This window comes from Cynocephalus volans, chromosome 1 (genome assembly GCF_027409185.1).
Source record: "Cynocephalus volans isolate mCynVol1 chromosome 1, mCynVol1.pri, whole genome shotgun sequence".
Lineage (NCBI taxonomy): Eukaryota > Metazoa > Chordata > Mammalia > Dermoptera > Cynocephalidae > Cynocephalus > Cynocephalus volans.
The window spans coordinates 270,830,095-270,849,959 of NC_084460.1; the positions used below are offsets into that span (position 1 = coordinate 270,830,095).

The 19,865-nt window shown below is 40.2% G+C and overlaps 1 pseudogene; it reads left to right on the plus strand.

Moving 5' to 3' along the window:
• Window positions 1–216: 216 nt before the first annotated feature.
• LOC134369690 (phosphoglycerate mutase 1-like) overlaps window positions 217–19,865 on the plus strand; it is a 78,000-nt pseudogene continuing 58,351 nt past the window's right edge.

The following is a 19,865-nucleotide window of genomic DNA, read 5'->3' on the forward strand; positions in this document are numbered from 1 at the left end:
GCAGTAGTACATTGCATGTACTAATTATTACGGCCAGCTATTGACTGAATCTGATAGGTAATTGAACGAGATTTATTTCTTAGCTTAGTATTACCACGCACACACACACAGACACACACACAATCAAGTTCTTCCTCCCCCCAACCCCCCATTCTTTCCTCCTCCAACCCTGATCTATAATTATTAAGCCAAGAGACAAACACACTATCAGCACGCATGTGTGGTAAAGCAGCTACTGGGACTTGCTCCTGCTTCATCCTGTACCAGGTGAGTTAACCACACACCTTGCCTTCTGCTGCAGATTCCAAGGCAAACATCCTTCAGGAAACATTACACAGCATCTGAAACAAGATTACAGTTTAAAAAGCTGTCAGTATTTTCTGCAGAATCTTGGTAGGTGTGGGTAAGAGCTTGCCCCCCAAATTCCCTTTCTGTTGACATTTGGCAGGACTTCTTTCAACAAAAGTTACATCAACCAATACCTCACAGAGTGTCTGGCACATGGTAAACAGTCAATACTTGTTTTTAAAAATCAGAAGAAAATTAAATGAAAATGAGCCATGTCTAATGTCATAATAAATCAAAATAGTAAAGCAGTTAGGGGCAAATACACACGAAGGGCTACGTAAATATTAGCTATTGGTGTTACTGACATTATCTAGAATCACTGTTGCTTCTTGTTCACATCTTGGGGATGCAGAAGGGCCTTTCCCACATTCTTCTCTCACCTCATCCTCTTGTTTACATACTATCACAACTTTTTTTTTTTTTTTTTTTGACTTTTTGTGACCGGTAAGGGGATCACAACCCTTGGCGTGGTGTCGCCCGCACCGCGCTCAGCCAGTGAGCGCACCGGCCATTCCTATACAGGATCTGAACCTGCGGCGGCTGCGCTCCCAAGCGCTCCACTCTCCCGAGTGCGCACGGGGCCGGCCCACACAATTTTTAAAAAAATGTACACCACCCCTCACGCAGACACACGCACACACAAACTCTCACAGTAAGAGAGCATAGCCTCACTCTCGTGCATTGCTGATGGGAGTGTAAGCATCAGAACTCCCACAGAGGGCAATTTGGAAACATTTATCAAAATTACAAACGCATATACTTTTCAACCCAGCAGGTCACATTAGCGAGTTTATTCCACAGATTAACTCACCCCCATGTAACATGCAATATATACAAGGTTATTCATTGAAGTCTGGTTAGAAATGGCATAACAGAAAAAAGCCCAGCATCTATCAATAGGGAACTTATTAAATAAACCTAGATACAAGCACAGGATGGAATATTATGCAGCATGAACTAAATTTTGAATGAGGAAGACCTGAATGTACTTATATGAGAAGCTCTCCAAAGTACATTGCTAAGCTAAAAAAGATAAGGCACAGAAAGATAGTGTATAAAATATCCCAAATTTTTTGTAAAAGAGGGAGGTATAAAAATATATACTTTTATTTGTTTTACATTAAGAAACTCTGGAATGATAAGGAGGAAAATAAGAGGAATGATTGCCATGGCAGGAGATGGAGAATTAGGTAGATGGGGCAGGGGGTGAGGGGCAAAAATTGAAGAAAAAACCGTTTACTATAAAACTTTTAATTGAAAATAGATAATTAAAATTCAATTCAATCTATTTTGATGAGAGAGAAGGATAGACAGACAGACAGAGATATAGAGGCAAACCCACCTTTCAAGTAAAAAGGAAAAGAAAACTTGGTTTTCTGACCAAGAAGCTAATTCACCTGCTGGTGCTCTGCGGCTGAGGTTGACACCCTGGAAGTTCAGCACCTTGAACAGTCTTGTCCCCCATCACTAAGGCTTCTTCCCCTACCTGCTATGGGCTGCTTCTGCCTTTGGGATGGGAAATGAGCCTAGAGAATCAGACCCCTGTGTTGGCGAGCTTAATAGCACAGTCTGTTGGGCTGTGTCTCTAGTCTACCATGTTATGTATTCCTTCTGGGACACAAGAGTATAAATTAAGAAAAATCTCTTGGGTCACAGACTCAATATTATAACTCTTCATTTTTTTGCTTTCATCAGTTTAAATTCAGACATTTAATGTGATTTGCAAATAGCTTGTGTGATATGATATTAGAGGTCAGAGGAATTCTCAATCCATCTAAAAATACATAAACACACTGCAACGAAAATCCATTAAAAGTAGAAATCGCTAATCCTTTACATGGGGAGGATAAATAATTCACCTCTAGGCTCTCCCACCATAAATCAGTTGTGCCACTATCAGATGCCAATGCTGGAATAGAAAAGCAAAGCAGCTCTATTAAGCTTTGACAATAATAAAAAAAAAAGGAATTGAAAAAGTAGGGATGAAACATTTGTTTTCCTTCCATGTAATTCTCTAAACAGACTACATAATGAACAACCTTGGGAGAGACCAATGACTTAATTCCATTTCTGATGAGAACGTTTCCTAACTTTTTACCTCAAGTAGAGGGCCTCCACGATGTATCTGACTCATACATTAAGGGTTCCAGTAATGCACATGCAATCCTCTGATGGAATTCGGTCACCTGCTTGGGCTCACTCCTGCTGCAGTCAAAGGTTTACAGAGAAGAACCTGCCATCTTGGCCCCTTCAAGCTCAGTCAAAGGAGAAAGGGACATACCAGGGACAGAATAACAGAGGACTTGTGTATACCACTGATCTCTAGCCTCACAGATCCTCCAAACTCAAATCTAGATGGGTCAACAAAAGGGTCCTGTTTTAGTTAGTTTTGTGCTGCTGTAACAGAATATCTGAGACTAAGTAATTTATTTAAAAAGCGGAGACTTACTTCTTACAGTTCTGGAGGCTGCAAAGTCCAAGAGTATGGTGCCAACACCTGACAAGAGGCTTCATGCTGTGTCATCCCATGGCAGAAGGCAGAAGGGCAAGCAAGAGCAAGAGATACTGAAGGGGGTTGAACTCATCTTTTTATCAGAACCCACTCCCATAGTAACTAACTCACTACCTTGAGAATGACATTAATCCATTCATGAGGACAGAGAGCTCATGACCTCTCACCTCTTCAAGGTCTCACCTCCCAAAACTGTTGTGTTAGGAATTAAGAATCTGACACATTAACTTTGGAGACATATTCAAATCACAGCAGGTCAAAAGGAAAAGAACTGCTTCCACACCTCCTGAAGAAACAGTCAGGAAGCCTATGGAAGAGGTTTAGAGATGGAAACGAGGTTCAGGTCAAGCCAGCCACTTCAATACAGATGACCCCGTATAGCAAGACTTTTTTTTAACTTAGTTAACAAACATTTACATGGTGCTTGCTCTGTGCCAGATGCTGTTCTAAGGGCTTCAAATATCAACTCCTTAAATCCTCACAACACCCCCTTGAGGTAGGTACTATGATTATCTCCATTTTACTGATGAGGAGACTGAGGTGCAAAATGATTATTTATTCAGCTGCAGTTCAGGAAGCCCAAGGATGCTTCAGCTTGTCACCATCTTCACGGAGGAGGCTGCCGCCACCACCTTCGGGTCTGTTCTGGGCCCTGGTCGGGCTGCATGTAGGGAAGGAAGAGAGAACAAGTGGCCAGAGACATGCTGCATACTGGGCCTAAGGGTTACAGAGCTGCTATTGTATCCTAGTAATTATCATTATATGAGGAATTGCTGAGGTTTTAATAGGCTTACTTTTCTTAGCATTCCCAAACCTCATCCATCTCCAGTTGAGGAACCCAGTGAAAAATGGTTGGGAATCAACTCTTCTCCAATACTAATTAATAACATGTATCAGGAGGGATGTGGGGTCATTCTCAAGACAACATCCTACTTCCTTATTTGAAATGAGCCCCCTAAATTGCTGACCCAGTACAGCATCTCAGAATATCATATACATCAGCAGTGAGAATGCATGAAATGTGAAGTAGATCAGGTAAACTTTGTATCAGTAAGCTGCTGCCACAACAAAGCTGTGTGACAAATAACCCCAAAGCTCAATGGCTTTTGTTGGCACAACTGGATATCTACATGCAAAAAAAAAAAAAAAAAAAAAAGGATGTGGACCATTGCCTCTTGTATGCAAAAATTAACTCGAAACCAATCAAAGACCTGCAAGTAAGAAATTAAATTACAAAACTTTAAGGGAAAACATAGGAGTAAGTCTTCATTCCCTCAGATTTAGTAATGGATTCTTAGATGTGATACTAAAAGCACAAGCAACAAAAGAAAAAAAAAAAAAGATCAACTGGACTTCATCAAAATTAAAAACTTTTGTGCATCAAAAAACATTATCAAGAAAGTAAAAAAGCAACCCACAGAATGGGAGAGAATATTTACAAATCATATGTATGATTAGGGTTCTAATATCCAGAATATATAAAGTACTCTCTCAACTCAACAATAAAAAACAAGTTAAAAATGGGCAAATCACTTGAATAGACATTTCTCCAAAGAAGATATACAAATGGCCAGCAATCGCACACAAACACAAAATGCTCAAGGCCATTAGTCATTAGGAACACGCAAATTGAAACCACAGTAAGACACCACTTCATACCCACTAGGACGATTAGAATAAGAAGAAAACAAAAAGAAAAGAAAGAAAATAACAAGTGTTGGTGAGGATGTGGAGAAATTGGAATCCTCCTGCATTGCTGGTAGGAATGCAAAATGATATGGCCACTGTGAAAAATCAGTTTAGCAGCTTCTCAAAAATTAAATATAGAATTACCATATCACCCAGCAATTCTGCTCCAAGGCATATACCCAAAATAATTGAAAACAGGAGTTCAAACAAAACCTATAAAGAAATATTCACAGTGGCACTATTCACAATAACCAAAAGGTGGAAACAACCCAAATGTCCATCAAGTGGATAACAAAATGTTAAAAATCCACATAATGGAATATTATTCAGGCATAAAAAGGAATGCAGTACACAACATGTATGAACCTCAAAATTGTTACGCTACATGACACAAAAGGACACATATAGTATGATTTCATTTATATGAAATATCTATAACAGGCAAATCTATAGAGACAGAAAGCAGATGAGTGGTTGCCAGGGGCTGGGGGAAGGCGGGATGGGGAGCGACTGCTCAATGGGCTTGGGGTATCCTTTTGGGGATGACGACAATGTTCTGGAACTAGACAGGGGTATGGCTGCACGATGTTGTGAATGTACTAAATGCCATGGGATTGCACACTTTAAAATAGTTAAAATGCTGAATTTTATGCAGACTGTACTTGATTTTTTAAAAAATCTCAATGGCTTTTTAAAAAGTATTCTTGGTCACTTACCTGTGGGCTGACTGGGGGTAAGATGATCCAGTCTGAGCTAGGCTGGGCTTGGTTGCAGGCCACAAACTGGATCCTGGTCTTGCTCCCATGTCTCTCACCCTCCTCAGGCCCACAGACAAGACAGGGCGTATTCTTCTCATGGTGATGGCAGAAGCACAGGAGGACAAGCCCACTACACAAACACACGTAAAGCCTTGTCTTGCACAGTGTCTACTAACACCCCATTGGCCAAAGCAAGTCACACAGCTGGGCTCAAGGACAGACGGCAGGAAGTGCACCCCACTACTGGTAAAGGTACTGCAAACTTGAATGCCAAAGGACAAAGGTAAAGGGAGGGGGGAAGAATTGGGAACTATCATGCAATCTACCACAGCTCTTTCCCTAACAGGCGACAACTTCATTCTTCCATATGGCAAGGATTCTTCCATATCTTTTCCACCAGCGTTCATAATTTCTTAGAACAAAGGCCCTTCTTCTAAGGAATGTGACCTGATTCACTCAAGATAACTCCTACTATATTATAGGAAACACAGATCAAAGGGATTATTTGTAAAGTTAGCTGGGCTTTTCCAATGCTCAACAGATAAAATGGCAATTACAAGGCCCTTGGTATTAGATGGTACATTTTCAGGTGCTTTAGGCCTCCCCATCATACTTAGTGGCGGATTTTAAAACTGACCATCAGTCAAGGGAAGCCAAAGAACCCGGAGGATTGTGTAGGTATTTTATGGGCCTGTCCTGGAAGGGGCATATGCATTCTGTTCTGGCCAACGGTGTATACCACATTCCATTGGCCAGAACTCAGTCACGTGGTTACAAGTTTTACAGCTGTAAAGGGGACTGGGAAATGCCATCTAGCCATGTGCCCAAGAGGAAAAGGGAACTGTGAATGCCTAGCAATCTCTGCCGTATTCTACATTAAGCTGCCCTCATTTGAATGTCGAACCACCTAAAGTTGGCTTTTAAGAAGTGCTAGTTACTTGTTTGGGGGGTGGGAGGAGGGACCACTTAGTCAAGGCTGGAGGAATAGAGGGGAGCCCTAGCAGTAGGTGTGAGGACATTGGAGGTGGCAACAGCTAGAGAAAGAGGCACGAACAAAAGTCAGCTCAAAGGAGTGGAAGACCACACTAGGACTACGGCAGAACTTGAAGAAAAAGCATTTGAGGCATCAAAGATCCACAGGATTCCGATTCCTGGAATCCAAACTAGAAAACAGAGTGAGTTTTTAAAGACTAACACCATCAAATGACAAAAGTCTTGACCTCACTCAAGTCTGGCCTGGGGAAGCAAGACTCCTACGGACATTACATATTTCAATATTCCATTAAGGGCTTGCTCCTTACACTTTTACAGTCACCCTGAATAAATTTAAGATTGAACAAGCAATGGAATCAAAGTGATTTGGACACAAAAGTCCTTTCCTTTCTCTCCCACTCCTTTTGCCAACTTTTCTCCTCATTAACAGCTGCCCTGACCCAGAGTAAAGGAAAAATTAGGCCAACAATGCTGTTAACACCTCCAAGGCCAAAAAAAGACAAAATGAATTCAGGAATCACACTTCTAAAGTGCTCATTGTGCTTCCCTGAGTTGGCAAGCTCTTTATTTCTCTGCAATGACCTGCTCTTCTCCCCTGAAATTTCAAGCTGGTTGCCATTTCCACCCCTCTCAACTAGGGGCTTTATTATCTCAAGGTGTGAAAAGTTTCTTCGGCAGAAGTCTGCCTGGGAGAGAAATCAGAGTGATTTAAGCAGTGCCCATGTGTGCTGGAAATGGAAGAGAATCCCCAGCTGACACATCAGAGAGGAAAAATGTAAGCTCAGATGCATTTATTATGGGAGGTTGAATATCTGCTCAGCTACCCCCCTCTTTTTTTCAGCTCTCAGATACTATTTTAATGTAAAGCCACCACAAGTCCTCGGCAAATCACAGCTTTGAAGGAAAAATGTCAATCCCTATCAAACCCTGAAGAATTGTTGGAACTGATGGAAATCTAAATTCGTCAGTTGGTTTCCCTATTTCCCTCTTCATCCCTTCAAGCAACCCCGTCTTCCTCCAACTTGTCCTAAAGTGCAGGAAAGAAGCTGCAAATCAACGCCTGGGGGACATGCCATCAGACAACGGGAAGGTCTAAAGAAAGGTTAAAGCAAAAAGGGAACTAAATTTATAGACTTAGCATTAAAATCTTAAAGGACCTTAGGAACAGCAATGAATCTGATGTTAGGAAAGGCAGGAGCTGTCAGAGGCCACGCAGGAAGGCCTGACAAGGGCCATAAATCTAAGGGAGGAGAGGGGGAAAATAGGCATCTTTTCAGGCTGAGGCAACGTGATGAAAAGATTTCAACCTGGACTTGAAAGAGAGGCAAGGCCACAGAGGCATGGTAGGGAAGAAGTGGACTGGGGACTGCAAATAAAGAATGAAAAGAGCAGCAGATTGCCAAGGTGGGAGAGAAGAGCGGCAGGGCCAGCAGAGGCCGACAGCAAAGACACCAGCAACACGCTTTTGGCTGTGGGGGGAACTTTGAAACAGATCCCCAAAGCAAGAAAACAAGAGATGTGCTTGCTCCTTGCTGTACATATGAGATGGACTGCAAATAACCTTGTAAGCAACCAGAATCGTTGCAGAATGCCAGCAGCCCAGGGCAAAAGCAGACTATAGAGGGGGTCACAAGGGGTATGGAGTCTGAGAAAGGCAGCAGTGGCCAGTGGTTAGAACACAAGATGGAGGACGAACACTCCCAGAACTGTTCTTCATTTTCATTTATTCATTCTGTATATTTTGGTTTTTGTTTCTTTCATTTATGCCCTCTGGGGCCCAAGTAAAATACCTTAAAACACAAATTAAAATACATAAAAAAATTGCAACCGAAAATAACATGCCATGAATTATTATTAAAATGCCAAGCTCGGGTTTGGTTCCTGAAAAATAACTACCACTGCCATAAAAACCCAAAAAATCTAAACCCGCTAGTATAATAAAAATGGCATTCATGAAGAGAAAACAAGCTAACAAAAACCCTATCTACAACCTAAGGAACCAACACACAGAAAACAAACAGTAAATCAGAAAGCAAGGAACAAAAGACACCTAAGACAACCAAACAACCAATAAAATGCTAGGAATAAATCAACACCTTTCAATAACAACTCTTAATGTAAAAGGCTTAAATTCCCCAATTAAAAGACACAGACTGGCTGACTGGATCAAAAAGCAGGACCCAACTATATGCTGCCTACAAGAGACCCACCTCACCCATAAAGATTCACACAGACTAAGAGTGAAAGGATGGAAAAAGATTTACCATGCAAACAGAAAAGAAAAACGAGCTGGAGTAGCTATTCTTATATCTGACAAAATAGACTTTAAACTAAAAACCATAAAAAGAGACAATGAGGGACACTACTTAATGATAAAAGGACTGATCCATCAAGAAGACATAACAATCATAAATATGTATGCACCCAATGTTGGAGCAGCCAGATTTATAAAACAAACTCTATTAGACCTAAAGAAGGAAATAGACACTAATACCATAATAGCAGGGGACCTGAACACCCCACTGTCAATATTAGACAGATCATCTAGGCAAAGAATCAGTAGAGAAACACAAGATCTAAACAAGACTCTAGACCAATTGGAATTGGCAGATATCTACAGAACATTCCACCCAACAACCTCAGAATATTCATTTTTCTCATCAGCACATGGATCATTCTCCAGGATAGATCACATATTAGGTCACAAATCAAGTGTCAATAAATTCAAAAAAATTGCAATTATCCCATGTATCTTCTCAGACCACAATGGATTAAAACTAGAAATCAATAACAAACGAAACTCTGGAAACTATACAAACACATGGAAATTAAACACCATTCTACTTAATGACATATGGGTCCAAGAAGAAATCAAGCAGGAAATCAAAAAATTTATTGAAACTAATGAAAACAATGATACATCATACCAAAACCTGTGGGATACTGCAAAAGCAGTATTGAGGGGAAAATTTATTGCATTAAACACTCACTTCAGAAGAATAGAAAGATGGCAAGTGAACAACCTAACACTTCACCTTAAAGAACTAGAAAAACAAGAACAATCCAAACCTAAAGTTAGCAGACGGAAAGAAATCATTAAGATCAGAGCAGAACTGAATGAAATTGAAAACCAAAAAACGATTCAGAAGATCAACGAATCAAAAAGTTGGTTTTTTGAAAAGATAAATAAAATTGACAAACCATTAGCATGGCTAACAAAAAAAAGAAGAGAGAAGACTCAAATAACAAAAATTAGAAATGAAAAAGGCGATATTACAACTGATTCATCTGAAATACAAGGAATCATTCGAGACTACTATAAACAACTATACGCCAACAAATTTGAAAATCTGGAGGAAATGGATAAATTTCTGGACACACACAAGCTCCCAAAACTGAACCAGGAAGACGTAGAAAATTTGAACAGACCAATAACAATAAAGGAGATTGAAGCTGTTATCAGAAGGCTCCCAACAAAGAAGAGCCCAGGACCAGATGGATTCACAGCAGAATTTTACCAAACATTCAAAGAGGAATTGACACTGATTCTTTACAAACTATTCCAAAAGATTGAAACGGACGCAAATCTCCCAAACTCATTCTATGAAGCAAACATCATCCTGATACCAAAACCAGGTAAAGATATAACCAAAAAAGAAAACTACAGGCCAATATCCTTGATGAATATAGATGCAAAAATCCTCACTAAAATACTAGCAAACAGAATACAGCAACACATACGAAAAATTATTCATCACGATCAAGTGGGATTCATCCCAGGGATGCAAGGTTGGTTCAACATACGCAAATCAATAAATGTGATACACCATATTAATAAACTCAAACACAAGGACCATATGATCATCTCTATAGATGCTGAAAAAGCATTTGATAAAGTTCAGCACTCATTCATGACAAAGACCCTCTATAAGTTAGGTATAGAGGGAAAGTATCTCAACATAACTAAAGCCATATATGCCAAACCCACAGCCAATATCATCCTGAATGGGGAAAAGCTGAAAGCTTTTCCTTTAAGAACAGGAACTAGACAAGGATGCCCACGCTCACCACTCCTATTCAACATAGTGTTGGAAGTACTAGCCAGAGCAAACAGAGAAGAGAAGGAAATAAAGGGCATCCAGATTGGAAAAGATGAAGTCAAACTGTCCCTGACATGATCCTATATATCGAACAGCCTAAAACCTCTACAAAAAAACTGTTGGAATTGATAAATGATTTCAGCACAGTAGCAGGATACAAAATCAACACACAAAAATCAGTAGCATTTCTTTTCTCCAATAGTGAACATGCAGAAAGAGAAATCAAGAAAGCCTGCCCATTTACAATAGCCACCAAAAAAATAAAATACTTGGGAATTGAGTTAACCAAGGATGTGAAAAATCTCTTTAATGAGAACTACAAACCACTGCTGAGAGAAATTAGAGAGGATACAAGAAGATGGAAAGATTTCCCATGCTCTTGGATTGGAAGAATCAACATAGTGAAAATGTCCATACTACCCAAAGTGATATACAAATTCAATGCAATCCCCATCAAAATTCCAAAGACATTTTTCTCAGAAATGGAAAAAACTCTCCAGATATTTATATGGAACAATAAAAGACCACGCATAGCCAAAGCAATGCTCAGCAAAAAAAAATAAAGCTGGAGGCATAACACTACCTGACTTTAAGCTATACTACAAAGCTATAATAACCAAAACAGTATGGTACTGGCATAAAAACAGACACACTGACCAATGGAATAGAATAGAGAATCCAGAAATCAACCCACACACTTACTGTCAGCTGATCTTTGACAAAGGCACCAAGCCTATTCACTGGCGAAGGGACTGCCTATTCAGCAAATGGTGCTGTGATAACTGGATATCCATATGCAGGAGAATGAAACTAGATCCATACCTCTCGCCGTATACTAAAATCAACTCAAAATGGATTAAGGATTTAAATATACACGCTGAAACAATAAAACTTCTTAAAGAAAACATAGGAGAAACACTTCAGGAAATAGGACTGGGCACAGACTTCATGAATACGACCCCAAAAGCACGGGCAACCAAAGGAAAAATAAACAAATGGGATTATATCAAACTAAAAAGCTTCTGCACAGCAAAAGAAACAATTAAAAGAGTTAAAAGACAACCAACAGAGTGTGAGAAAATATTTGCAAAATATATATCTGACAAAGGATTAATATCCAGAATATATAAGGAACTCAAACAACTGTACAAGAAGAAAACAAGCAACCCAATTAAAAAATGGGCAAAAGAGCTAAATAGGCATTTCTCTAAGGAAGATATCCAAATGGCCAACAGACATATGAAAAAATGCTCAACATCACTCAGCATCCGGGAAATGCAAATCAAAACCACATTGAGATACCATCTAACTCCAGTTAGGATGGCTAAAATCCAAAAGACTGTGAACGATAAATGCTGGCAAGGCTGCGGAGAAAAAGGAACTCTCATACATTGTTGGTGGGATTGCAAAATGGTGCAGCCTCTATGGAAAATGGTATGGAGGTTCCTCAAACAATTGCAGATAGATCTACCATACGACCCAGCTATCCCACTGTTGGGAATATACCCAGAGGAATGGAAATCATCAAGTCGAAGGTATACCTGTTTCCCAATGTTTATCGCAGCACTCTTTACAATAGCCAAGAGGTGGAACCAGCCCAAATGCCCATCATCAGATGAGTGGATACGGAAAATGTGTTACATCTACACAATGGAATACTACTCAGCTATAAAAACGAATGAAATACTGCCATTTGCAACAACATGGATGGACCTTGAGAGAATTATATAAGTGAAACAAGTCAGGCACAGAAAGAGAAATACCACATCTTCTCACTTATTGGTGGGAGCTAAAAATTAATATATAAATTCACACACACACACACACACACACACAGAGACACAAAAACTGGGGGGGGGGGAGAAGATATAACAACCACAATTATTTGAAGTTGATACGACAAGCAAACAGAAAGGACATTGTTGGGGGGGAGGGGGGAGGGAGAAGGGAGGGAGGTTTTGGTGATGGGGAGCAATAATCAGCCACAATGTATATCGACAAAGTAAAATTTTTAAAAAAAAATTAAAATAACCCCTAAGTCAAAAAAAATAAAATAAAATAAAATAAAATGCCAAGCTCAAGCGGTCTTCCCCTCCTGGCTGGCCCAACTGGAATAGCAGGTTAGGTACCATTTTGATTGCCAGGGCTCATGCCAGCTTCACCTGTGTCCTAAGGTGAGGCATTATTTCCTCTGCCTCAGTTTCCCCCCATGGAAAAGAAGTTGGCAAATCTGTTTCACATTGCAGGAGAAGATTAATTGAATTAATACTGTCATGGTATATTTCAAACCCTTGAGATTATTAATTGTTGATATAATAATAATGGCATATATATCTATATGTACACCCACTCATGAAATGCAACCTTTTTGGTTTTTTGAAATATGAAAATCAATATACGTTCTCCATAGGTCTTACCTTCCTCCCACCCCATTTGCTTTCTATATTCTGCATGTCTTCGCTTTTCCTAGTTGCTTTTCCCTTATCAATTGTCTGTCCACTTCTTTTTCCTACCTTCTATCTTCTCTCTCTTTTCTGCCATTTTGACTCTCCCCAGTTTCTTACTTCTGCCATTTGCCTTGGAAACAAGAGAGCATCTCATGTATGATGTTGTTTCATAGGTGAGTACATATGGTCATTAATAGTTGTTAGCTTTCTTAATCTCTAGTAAAAATAGAAGAAAAAAAATACTACCTCTCCATGTGTCAGACTGCTTGATTAGCAGGTTCTACTTATAAAGTATCGAATTCTCATTCTGTTGAGTACCTGGGAGGTCTGAACACTCTGGGGTGCTTAATAACTTTCCTTGGACCAACCAAGGAGAGAGACATTAGCAAAGTTGAGAGATGATCTTGCAGTAGAGATTTAAGCCTCAAGGAGATAAGCATCATTATAACCTTCAGCAGTGAATTCACCTAAGTGTATCTTCCAAAGATGGTGATCACCTTTCCCATCCTAAACTCACCAGCAGGTCAAAGGAATTTCCCTGAAAAGTTAAGAATCTTAGACTCTGGAACCTAATAAATGCCCTCAGGTGTTTTCTGTTGCCTATAAAAAGTCAATGTGGATGAGGAAAAACTGGCCAGTGACACTCAGACCTAGCATGTACTGTCTTAAAACAGAAAGAAGCCAAAAATGTCTGTATGAAAGGTAAAGGGTGTGTAAAGAGTAAAAATAAATAAATAAAATAAAATAAAAGATGGAAAAGTAAACACCACCTCAGATATAAAGAAATTCTGATATTTAGGACCTCCCATAAGAAATAACTTTTTTTTTTTTTTGCTTAAGTTAATGGCTCCATAAGTAAATGGACTTAACCTGACTCCTAACTCATTTGGTGAAAAGCTAGTGGACTAGAAGTTTATTTGCAGAACTGGGATCTTTCAGCAACTCAATAACAGGCTTCTTGTCTGACTTTGGGCAAGTTATTTAACTACTTGATATCTAAAGTTACTCATCTGTAACATGAGTAAAACAATTTGATAGCCATGTTATTTTTGGCTCGCAGGCCGCTCCCAACCTAGAGTGTGTAATTGAATCTCACAGAGGAATTTCACAGAATTAATGAATATCTGCAAATGCTAAAGGGCCTCAAGTTAAATGTCAACCTCAAGATCTTATCATTTCAGAGTAGCCGTTAATAGCCCTGGTATTATCACCCCCTCCCCTAAGTCGTCACTGTCTTCTGTCTGGTGGGACCTCTGTGTGTTTAAAAACATGTCTGTCCCTCTACTGGAAAGGACTTCACTCCATTCTACCATCAGCCCCACCACATCTTTCCTTCAGAATGCATAAGAAATCTTGCTGACTTTGACTTGTCTCTTCCTACAATCTGGTCTCTGTCCATCACCATATATGGTTTTGTTTATATTCAAGTCAATAGTTCCCCTATGCAAAAATCTTTCTACAGAGATGTGTTCATTCTCCCACCTTTTCAAGTGATGTGATGGTCTATGCCTCCAAGTAGCAGATCACCTCCAACCTTTCTGATAACACCTTGGCAGAGTCTTATTTCTCTTCCTGTCCAATGACTACCCCTTTTCACTCTTCTCCATACAGCATTTTCAACAAGTGGTTCATCTAATCATGTGGTTTTCGTATCAACTGTATGTATAATCTCCAGCTTCTATCCCATGTCTCTTTTAGATCAGCAATGTGACTTCTATCCAAGATCCCTACATCAGTTACCCATTGTCACAATAATGATGCATAACAAACCATCTGAAAATTAAATGGTTTAAAATTGTAACCGATTTTTATCTCTTGTGAGTGAGTATATGAGTACTCTGGATGGTTCTGTAATCTGGGTCTGACTTGATTGATCTCGTCTGGGTGCATTCCTGCGTCTATGTCATTTGGTGGACTGGTGAGAACTGGGTGATCTCCGATAGCCTCCACAGGGACAACTGCAGTGAGTTGGCTCTGCTCTCATGCTTTCTCATCTTCCAGCAGGCTAGCCTGGGCTTGCTCACATGGTGATGACAGGGTTACAAGAGAGCAAACACAAGTGTGCAAGGCTCAGAACGAGGACACTGTGTCTTCCACCACATAATGCTAATTGACAAAAGCAAGGCACATGACCAGCCCAGATTGAAGGGGTGGAGGGGAAAGGCTCTCCCCTTCATGGAAGGAGAAGCAAAATCACTTTTTAAGAAATACAGATTCAGGGAGGGAAATAATTGGGACCATTTTTCCAATTATTCTACCTCAACACCTCTGCATAAATGTCCTGCCATCATAAACAGCCAAGCAAAGAAAAAGCTAATCTCTTTCCCTGGCCTTGTTGGCAGCACTATCAGCATTTCAAGACCCTACATTCCCTAAGATTAGAACTTCAAAACCATCATTCAGCCTACTTCAAAATATCAGTATTGTCTGACCATATCACATCCTGTCTAGGCTCTTGAAATCATTTTCTTACAAACACCCTTATTGCTGGGGATCCATCACTCCCTACAAGTCATTTAAATTCCCCTTCTGGAGCATCACTTTGACCCTCTCCACCTCTTGTAAAAATCTCTGCTCCTGGTCATGTGCCTCCTCCACAAGCATTTGCATTTATGCACAGGTTGGTATGCCACATCTTAAAAATTAACAGCAGAGGAGCATCAATAGCAGAATGTCAAAAAATGGAGAAAAAGGAAAAGAAACAACAAAATTAAACGGCACAACAGTTGAAATCTCGTTTATCTATATCTTCTAATTAAAACAGACCCTGAAAAACTCTGAAAATGACAATGTAATATTTACAATTCATTCACTCATGTTGTGTATCCCTCTCTGACTACTTATAATAAATATACATCATTGTTGGAAAACTCATCAACCCGGGTCTGGTTGATATGGCCACTTTCAAAATCATTCATCTCCTTTCAAGCAAGATACTTTTCCCTTCACGAAATTCATTAGCTCCCATGAGTAAAATAAAACATGTCGAGGTTTTCAAAAGCATGTTTGGAAATTATAAGATCCAAACTCAGTTGATAATTTCTAAAACTTAAGACTGTATTTGAGGTAAATGTCCTGCTTGAGCTAAAAAAGTGGAACTGTTTTCATGACTTTGCTCATTTTTATTCTCAGCCCTTGCTTGCTGTTCTGCCAAAATGCCCCTGCCTTATCTCTATGTGAGCCCATTTCTGGAGGACGAGAACTTTGTCCCCATCACTATTCTCTTCTCCGAGCTTCCCCACATTGCTTTGGCACATAGCTGGAACTTAATAAGTATTTACTCTTTTTCATAGTGGTGTGGGGCCCATTTCCAATGGACCACCCCTTTGTTAGCAAACTTCACAAAGGCACAAACTTGTAGTGGAAAAGTGCAGCCTTTTGAACATCTGGAATAAATGCCAAGACTCTAGTGTGAACACTCTTCCCTGGAGATTTCAAATTTGTCTTTCTTTTGAGTTTGTATGTGTGCGGTTATAGCTGTTGTTCTTGAACAAAAATAATGTCTAGTGTTTCTTCTTTGGATTTTAGACTCATAGCCTTAAGCTAACTTTAACCCATTAACAGTTGCCTTCTGTTCTATTTTTGGAATTTTGTTTCCCTTTTAGACTTTTCTTGCCCCACTCCGTGTCTTTTATAGCTCAAATTCCAGGTCTCTGGGCCAACGTTAAAGGTGCCTGGAGAGAAGACCCCTCATCCCAATGATTTTGTTTAGCATAAATCTAGCCCTTTTCCCTCTCTGTTTTCCATTGATCAGTCGCTATTAACTGCCATAGATAATCTCCAATGCTGCTTCCATCCATATACTTTCAGGTGTCCCATGCCCATTACTGGGGGACCACTTGATCCTCTTTGGTTTTCTTCAGCTACTGAGTCAGGTTCCTGATTTCTAATTTCCCCTCCTATTTTCAGTACAAAGCCAAGCAGACCAGAGAATCATAACAATCAACTAAGAGGATAGGACCAGGATTAGATTGTTTTAACAGATCCCCATTTGTAAGGGATCCTTCCTAGTATCTTGACTTCCAGCCCCATATTTTACAAAGCTCCCTCAGACAGAGTTCACCTTAGCCCTCTCCTCTTCTCTTTCCCACAAACTCTTGAGGCCCTAGAAAGTCTTCTTTCAATCCATACAGACAAGCAGTTCCACTTATTAGTTTGATTCAATGCCAAAATACTTTTCTGAAACACTTTCGATCTGCATTATAAGCCAACACTCCCACGAGAGCTGGCCCACTTCCTTCCCACACTGATGGTGTGAGGGGAAGAAAAAATACCCCACACATCAAAGAACGATCCCAGTGAGATCTGTGACTGGTTGAAAGACAATACAGGGTGTGGTTCTGGGTCAGCCATTCAGCTCTCCTACCTACCCTCTCTCACCTACAGAATGGAATAAATGACCAACCATAGAATGAAGCAAATCAAACAAGATTAAATGATCTTGTCTTTCCACAAGCTAATCTGTATGGTGATGGGGAGCAATTTCAAATCAAGATGTGAGCAGTAGCCAAAACTATTAGTAGGTTGGGAAATGGGGTGCATCAAGGGTCAGAGTTATAAAACAGTACTTTTAAGCCAAACCTCTGAAATACTAAACAAAACCAACACTCAGATACATTGAAAAGACCAACCCAAAGCATCTGGTTTCCTTAGCTGGTGAACATAGCAGGGGAAATGTTGGCAGAACATTTGATTACCATAAAAGAGAGAGCTATGCAGAAACCACATTAGAGTAAACGCAACCAAAACAAAGTCAAATGTTTGAACTGTTTTGAATAGATTATGGTAGAGACTTGAAAAAGGGTCTAGCCTGGATTAATGAAAAATGCAAATGAACTGGCTCAGAGGAAAACTGGCTCCCCCTTTGATGTGACCCTTCACCCTCAGATTTGGGGGTGAAGTAAATACCTGTCATCTACGGAACTGCTCAGAGGTTCATCACATCCACATGACACTGATGGGTGGCTTGAGCCACGCATGTTAACCATTTCCAGAGAACTGATAAGTCAGCCTGATCCTGAAGAGTGTCTGCAGATCCCCCTCCACTGCCAGCTCCAGCCTCTATTCCTTTCAACGAAGAACTACACGGAGCAGCTGGTTTTGATCATTTCATCCATGGCAAAGACTGTGAGAAACACATTTATTCTGGTAACACACAGCAACATATATATACATTTACACATATATATTTACACATGCTTTTTCTCTGGGTTGTATATATGTCTATTTATTGTCTAGGGTTGGCAATAACCTTCAATTCATCTTTCCAAGTGTCCCTTTATGAGCTGTCAAAAAACCTTTCCTAATTTGGGTTTTTGGCAGCTGAATCCAACCTCCACTGGAAACCAAACTGCTGGGCTTTGGAAAGCCCAGCCCATCCATCTGGACAGGCCCTTCTCAAAAGGACCCTGACCTCCCCTGGAGATCCTCCCCTCCAAACCCTCTTAGCATTACTGTGTTAAAAGAGACTGCGAAGACCAGTATTAGTTTGCGAATATGTTAAGTGGTTCTCATCACACCCTCCAGACCCTATCTGGAGTAGGAGCAAAGACTTAATGATTTGTTGGCTTGGACTTTCAGTGAATCAGGAAAATTCTCTCCAAACTAATGTTAATGAAAAGAATAGAGAGGAAGTATGAAATGAGGTTGACAGGATGACTGGGAGTCTTGGTTATGGTTCCGCTTTCCTGTCAGAGGGAATGAAGGCTGAGTAATAACCTTGCTGATAGCGAGTTATTTTCATGAGGGTATGTTAAATGGGCTGCTCCTTCTCCCCAGATAGCCAGGTTGCCTTGTGCCAGGGAGCCAGCACCACCCCCACAGCTTCTGCTGCCCAGTGCCTGGGGTTGAAAAATGTGAGACAGCTGTGGGAGACAAGAGCCAGGCTTCTTTCTATTTATTTACCTAACTCCTCTGCTGGCCTGGGTGCAGTCATGTGGTTTTCCATTTACATGATCTGCTAATTAATAACCTAGCTTTGGTCTATTCAGAAGCTCTAGACCAAGGTCCTGGCTATTTTATTCCAAATATGCCCTGGGTGCCAAGGGGACCACTTGAAAACAGTGTTCTCAGTCTTTACATGCATAAGAACCAATAGTGAACTTGATAAATACACATTCTCAGGCCCACCTCAAAAGACTCTGATTCAGTAAGTCTGGGGTAAGGTCTGAGAATCTGCATTTCTAATGAAGTTGCATTTCTAACAACAAAGTAATGCTGGTGTTGGTCTGCAGATTACATTTTGAGTAAGGCACTGCCTTTGAAGGAGCAGCTATCAGAAGAGGTCAGAAAATAGTTCCTTTCTCTCCAATCGAGTCAACAATGAAAACCAATTAGAAACAAATTTTCTCCAGGCCAGGAAGAAAGGAATCTGTGGTCTTTCAGGTGCTGATACTTATTTTTCCCCCTCACTGCTGATCTAATCCTACTCATCTTTCAAGGCGTTGCTTGTTCCTTTGGAGCCTCAACCAGTCCCTCCACCCTCCCTTATCTGAACTTCTACTACCCTTCAACATAGTGCTGCCTGCTTTTGTTGCTAATATTTCACTAATTGTTCCTTGCATGTGAATTTTGTCATAGATCTGAACTCTAATACAATTGGACAGAGGCTCTCTCAACACTCACAGAGCTAGGAGTGGGCACAGAATGCTCTTTAAAATGAATTTCAAAGATCAAAGCAGAACTAAAGTAGCGTGACTCTGAATCTAAGAACAGGTAACATTGGAGAACTGTGATCATAGAGAATTCATCAGATCAATCCATCACCATGTCATTTGGCTGTAGTTCTAAATTTTTTGTTTGAAGCAGCTGGCATAAGATAAAGAGAGACTCTGCTATGTGGAAAAGTTAAATTACTTACCTTTTCTGGTATTTTTTCTAGACAAGGATAGTTCAAACTGTTCCCAAGATGTTCACAGATTGGATTTTGCTGCATGAAACAGATTAAAAAGTTATGGTAGGGACTGACTATGGAATGGCAATGTGGGGAGTGTGGCAGACCCTCTCCCCAAGTAAATTC